The following is a 7,174-nucleotide window of genomic DNA, read 5'->3' as shown; positions in this document are numbered from 1 at the left end:
AATTGGGCTGTAGGATGGACCAAGGTAAAAGCAGATTTACTTCGGTCTAAAAGACTTAGCGTATGAGCTGAGCTAGCTAGGCATTGTGCTTAGGAAAGCCGAGCTAGCTTGGTATTGTGGGCTTGAGTGCCGAGCTAACTCCTACTTCGTACTTGGTTAGCTCGGTATTAAGGAAACAGCCTGGTTGGAGTATGTCAAACCGAGGTACACGCAGTGAAAGGAAGAACCGAGCTAGTTGGAGTTCGGTCTAGTCTGCGGCTTCAGCATGGCCGTGTTAGCTCGGTCATATTGACATCCAACCGTGGTAAAACCATCTCACTTGGTTTAAGCAGTGAGCGGGGGTGGTGAAGGATAAGCATTATCTTTCAGGAGTGTAATTCCTAAAAGGACTTTACACGGAGGAGTAAGAGTCCTACTAGGATTGTGCCACGCGGAACCTATAAAAGCTCATAACATCGCCTATGGAGAGGTAACACAACTTTGATTCTAGAATACACAGAGCTTTTGTCTATTTGTCTATTTTGCTGACTTAGGCATCAGAGAGGTCTCCGGCACACACCCGCCGACTAGCTCACGTTTGTATTTTCAAGGAATAAGGTAACGACGTTTGGAGGAGCGCAGACTTGATCAACAGGATTATACGAGAAGAATTATTTCGTGCTCGTACATGTACCATTGGAATTTTTTAGCAAATTACAAATTTTCTTGCAATTCAATGAATCTCTCTCTTAGCTTGGTATAAAAACTGTGTCTTCAAATCTCTATCTCATTGTTTTAAAAGTTCACAATTATCGAATTATATCTCAAGACTCCCACATCTTAAGATTCTTAATGATCTAACGATTATAAATATTTTGGGATTTAAAATAAAAAAATGTTAGATGTTTGGCTTTAATTTGATGTAATTGTTTTGTAGGATAACTATTGCACAAAACCTGGCGTTTGTTGGGTTAAGCTATAGCTCCCCAATTCTTGCACGTGGAATGGGCAATTTGATCCCTACCTTTTCCTGCTTGATTTCTATTATTCTCAGGTTTTCCCTATCTTTTATCTTTCTATTGTTATAATTTTTGTATTTTGTTATCTAAAATGCTAGAGACTTAAACTAATTATCAAAAATTTTACACAATACTCATGTAAGTGTGGATCTCAGTATTGTGAATTTTTTTTGAAATCTCTAGTATTTTTTATTGTTATACTATTTGCATTTTGATAAGATGAGAAATATCTCAAACTTCATATGAAATTGAAGTAAAGTAGACCTTTAGAGTCCCTATAAGGAGAATTTACTTATAAATCTCATATTGAAAAATGATGATCCGATTAGTCCTAAGAGTTTTTTTATTGACCAATTAGTCTCATTGATTTTGGAAAAATAGATTTAATATATTATTTAAAAATTAGATTTACAATTATACCCTTATTTCTATTATATTTCCTTTTTCTTCTTCTTCTTCTGCTTTCTTTTTTCTTTCTTTTTTTTGTGTGTGCACGCGCGCGCAAGCTAGAAAGGTACAATACACAATTTATGGTAATCAAATTTGAAATGAATTTTTATACAAGAATCTTTTTTTTATTAGAATGACTTAAAATGTAAGGCTCTGTTTGGTTGTGCTCTGAAATCAATTTTCTACCCGTGTGTTGGAGTATGATGTTTGGTTTCGCTTTCAAATCAATTTTCTACACTCTGCAGAGAGAACTCTGATGCACAGGCGCCTTTTTTGTCCACCCGGATGACCACCTGGTAGACCACCCGGTAGACCACCCGGATGTCCGGCTGGTTCCAGATTATTTTTTTTTTTTTTTTTTTTTTTTTTTCAATTGATTTATATAATCGGGACAAATATTTTCTGAAAATTTTTAAATTTTTTATGTGCTTTAAAATAATTTTGAATTGTATGTTTAGTTATGAGTTGTAAATTTTTGTATCACATATCAAATGTCACATCAATAATTTCCCACTCAAATCAAACCTCTTTTCCAAAACTATTTTCAAAACTCTTTACCAAACAAATTTTCTACACTCAAATCATAATTCCACAACACACAAACTCAAAATACAACTCATACTCTCAAATCACATTTACAAAACTCTACCAAACACTACCTAAGATTTTTCAAACATTTCAAAAGAAATACAACAATGACTTGAAATATGGGATTATTCAAACATTCCAAAAGGATGTGAAATTCTCTAAATATTTCAAAAGGAGTATAGAAACTCCTTAGAAAGTTTTGAACAAATATATAATTTCAATCTATAACATTCCAATGTAACACTCAAACGTAACACTCTAATATAACACTCTAAAAAAATTCCTTAGTATATTTTTTCTAAATGTAACACTAAAAAAACCTCCTTAGTGTAACACTCTTTAGTGTAACACTCCTCAGCGACGGCGAGAAACTATTTTATTTTTATTTTTATTTTTATTTTTATTTTTCGAGTTAGATAATTTCTTTTGTAGCAGGCATCAAAGTGGGAAATTTTTTTTCTAAGGACCGAAGTGGGAATATTTTTTCCTGGGGACATAAGTGGGCAAAAGCTCGTACTTTAGGAGTAAAAATGTAATTTACTTTACTTCTGTCACAAAGATGTAATCGTCGTTAGAATTTGGATCAAAGTGATAGTTTTAAGGACGGTGAGAGCATCTTTTCTGTAAAGACCAAAGAATAGTGTTCATACTTTAAGAATGAAAGTGTAATTTATCCAAATTATTATACTAAAATAATCTTTTGTACTTTTAGACTCTTGTTATTTTTACCAATTGATTTCATGAAATATATGAATTATTATTATTGTAGGGGTACAAAGTTTGTTTGGCGAGGCACAAGAAATCAACTCAAAATAATAGGCACTTTAATATCAATAATTGGAGCAATGTCAATCAGACTCTACGAGGGACCAGTGATTAGCAAAAATTCATATTCTTCATTCCTTTTTGTTTTATCCTCTAAAAAAAACTCCTCACGCTGTGTTTGGTTAGGGAATTTGGGAAGAAATTTAGAAAAAAAAAGAGAAAATGCATGTAAAATTAAGTAAAATATAGGTATATTTGATTTACATTCCACCTTTCTTTTCCAGTTTCCTTTTCAAATCTCTTCTCAAATCCCTCAACCAAAAACAGTACTAGTATAGCACTTCTTAACGTAAAACTCCTTATGATGGCGAGAAACTATTTTATTTTTATTTTTTGAGTTAGATCATTTTTTTGGTATCAGGCATCAAAGTGGGAAAAAAAAATTTCTAAGGACCGAAAGTGGGAATCTATTTTCCTGGGGACATAAGTGGGCAAACGCTCATACTTTCGGAGTAAAAATGTAATTTACTTTACTTCTATCACAAAGATGTAATTGTCGTTAGAATTTGGATCAAAGTGATAGTTTGAGGACGGTGAGAGCATCTTTTCTGTAAAGACCAGAGAATAGTGTTCATACTTTAAGGATGAAAGTGTTATTTATCCAAGTTATTATACTAAAATAATCTTTTGTACTTTTAGACTCCTGTTATTTTTACCAATTGATTTCATGAAATATATGAATTATTATTATTGTAGGGGTACAAAGTTTGATTGGAGAGGCACAAGAAATCGACTCACAATAATAGGCACCTTAATGTCAATGACCAGTGATTAGCAAAAATTCATATTCTTCATTCCTTTTTGTTTTATCCTCAACACATGAACATTGGGTTCTTGGTGCCATTTTTGCTTGCACTTGCTTCCTTAGCTTTCTCAGTATGGAACATTATTCAGGTATAATTTTTAAAATGTTAATTATATTTTTAGTCTCCAAAGTGTAAGTCTTGTATTATTTTAGTTTTTAATATTTCAATTGTATCAATTTAATCTCCAATGTATAAACGTGTTTCAATTTAATCCCCAATGTTTAAATTATGTCAAGGTAGTCCTTAGTGTATAAAATATATTTCAATTTAGTCTTCTAATTTTTAAATTGTGTCTATTAACAAATAAATTGGGAAACTAAACTTAAACATTTTTTAATAGCGTTAAGTTTTCAAAAGGGTTTGGCTTCCCTCCAATCCAAAATCAAGATCTGGATTGAAGGGTGTTGTTTGAACCCATGGTGTAACCAAGCATTTCGTTTCGATGATTTGAACTGTTTATTTTGTAAGATTCTTCGTATATACTGTCTACAGAAGAAAAAATAAATAAATAGGCCGATCTTATAATTTATTATATTTGTTTATAAAGAAATAGATCAGAAGTTTGTTTTTAAAAATAGAATGTCATAAACACAATAAATTAAACAGACTATGATTACTAGATCAACCCAATTTTTTGTATAGATAATATCCACAATTGTATGGATCTCATAGACCAGAACAACACTTTTCAATCTAGATGTAGCGTAGAAGGAAGTCCAACCCTTTAAACAATACCACTAATACATTAGTCTCGTCATAAATTCTACTAAATAGAGTTTTTCTTTTTAAGAAACATGAGAACAATTTCCTTCTTTGCAGTAAGTAATTCCGAACAAATATAGCATTAAATTTTATTTGTTTATTTATTTATTTATTTTGTAAGTCAGGTTGGAGCTGTCAAACAATACCCAGAAGTGACGAAAATAACCTCGGTTTATACGGCAGTTGGGAAAATCCAAACTGTGATATTATCAATGATAATGGAGAGAAATCCAAGTGCTTGGAGAGTGAAGCTTTATATGGAACTCCTAGTCATTGTTTTAACAGTAAGCCCATAGCACATTTCAAAGTTTAAACTTAGGATTTGTTTGGGATTTGACTTTAATTTTTTTTTAGATGAAAAGGGTTAATATGATTAAGAATGATTTTTTAAATTGTATAGAAAATCGTGAAGAAGTACTGTGATTTTTTAATTTTGAATCTAAAAGTCAAATTACCAAACAACCCTTAATACACGATAGAAGATTTGAACTAATGAACAATATTCATGCTGCATTACTAGGCTGTGTTTGTGAGTGTAATTCGTGGCAGAGTTCAGAAATGGTGCATGGAGGTGAAAGGCCCTTTTTATGTGCCATTGTTCAAGCCACTAGGGATTCCCATTGCAACCTTCTGTGGTTGTTTCTTCTTCGCAGATAGCTTCCATTATGGCAGGTAAATATTTCCTATATAAGCAGTGTTTAATTTATTGAAATGAAAATAGAATAGAATGATCATTCAATCAAAATATTCAATTTCGATATTTGGCTAATTAAAAAAGGATTTCCAAAAGGGAGAGGTTACAATGTGAGAGAAATTACATATTTTGTGAAATGAAAGTAAAGATTTTTTATGATGAAAGTTATGAATTTTAAAATTATGATGAGCACTTAAAAGTCATGTATAACTAAAGTTATACTTTTTGTAAGAGAAGTTATACATTTTATGAGAAGTAAAAAGTTATATTTTTTTTATGACAAAAGTTATAAATTTTGTGAGAAAAGTAATGTTTTTTGCATTAAGTCCATATAATATGCACTTGCACATCACAGCATTCTCCTTTTAAAAAATACATTTTAAATGGAATTATCACAACCAGAGAATGATCATTCTATAAGGAGGCTAAGAAATGACCATTTTATTCCATTCCAATAAGCCAAATTGAGCATAAGTTTCGATCAGTCAACTGATAGGATGAGGGGTCCATACTATCTCTTTGGTGGGTTCATTCCAGGCTCAATTATATGGCTTAAACCATTTATATTGTAGGGCTCCTTGAGAAGACCATCCATGTAGAGAATCAATTTAATTAGGTATTTGTAGTCACTTGATCTATTCTGATATGATCACATTTGTTATTAAGACAAATATGATCCAATCATATTATCGATATCTAATTGACCTAAGTTTTTACATAAGCTATTGGGACATTACAAGTGAACGATTCAGATTATAGAAAAGGCCTTGGGATGGGGCCCTAGTGAAGGGCACATCACACCCCAAATCCTAACTGATTATGGTCACATATGAAAATAAAGGCACAAAATTTGTGCTTCAAAATTCTTGTTCCCTACACTCTGCAACTAAGAAGCATGGACACGGACACTGACACTGACACGCGACACAACACGGATACGACACGGACCCGCCGACACGCTAATTTTCAAAAAATGCAAGACACGACACGTGGGGGACACGCATAAAATATATAATTCTATATAAATTTATTATATGTTATATATATGGATATATCATTCAAAGATAATGAAAATGCAATATGACACTAATTCTTATAAATTTATATGGTTTTTGTTTTATTTTGTATCTTAAATTATTTTGTTCAAACTTAACTAGTTTCACCTGTGTCTAATTGATGAACACGTGTGTTTAAGCGATAAACATATGTGTCCTCCAAGTGTCCAAAGAGTGTCCGGATCTTTAAAAAAAATTAAAAAATAGGACACATTTTGAGAAGTGTCGAACACGTGTCGGGGAAGTATCTGAAGAGTATCGGTGTCCGACACGGACACGACACGGATACGTCACCTTCTTAGAAGTGTCCGTGCTTCTTTGCTCTGCAATATGTTGAGAATCTTAAAATACAAGAATTCCAAAACACAATTATGCATATGAAAAGATATTGGAGACATGAATATAAAATTTTAGAGACAAAGGATCACTAATGTGAAAAATGGGACTACATTGATTTTTTTTGAAATGTAGATTAATGTTTCCTTTTTCTCCTGTTTAAATTATGCAGCATTCTGGGTTTAGCCATAGTTGGAATGGGGTATTATACAGTGACGTGGGGACAAATTAGAGCAGATGAAACACACATTGATCATCATCATCATGATGGCACCATGGATTCATCAGAGGACAAGGTTCCTCTTTTGGAAGGAGACTCACAAGTTTAGACCCTTATTATTAGGAAAATCAAAAGCAAACGCAAAAGCAAAATAGCTCAAGAGAGAGTTCAAAACAAAAAAAAAAAAAAAAATGCTTCATGGTAGAAGAATACACAAGTATTCTGACATCTCTGATGTTAACAGGTGTTAATTATAACAGAATGTTTGGCCATTCACAAGAGTTTGTTTTGTACATATTAAAATACAAAGATTATGTTTCATATCTCTTCGTTAGTTCTATTACATATGTATGAACCCTCTGAGGATTGTTCTGAGTGGTTGGTGAATGTACTTCCTACATAATTGCTCCAAAAAAAAAATGTATGTAACTATTTGGTTA

General features: G+C 32.2%; 1 pseudogene; it reads left to right on the top strand.

Annotated features, from left to right (window-relative positions):
* The first annotated feature begins 265 nt into the window (after positions 1–265).
* Positions 266–6,843, top strand: LOC114282174 (WAT1-related protein At1g70260-like; annotated as a pseudogene).
* The last annotated feature ends 331 nt before the right edge of the window (positions 6,844–7,174 follow it).

Source organism: Camellia sinensis, chromosome 10 (assembly GCF_055761805.1).
Source record: "Camellia sinensis isolate YWXY chromosome 10, ASM5576180v1, whole genome shotgun sequence".
NCBI lineage: Eukaryota > Viridiplantae > Streptophyta > Magnoliopsida > Ericales > Theaceae > Camellia > Camellia sinensis.
This window is presented reverse-complemented; position numbering and strand designations above follow the sequence as displayed.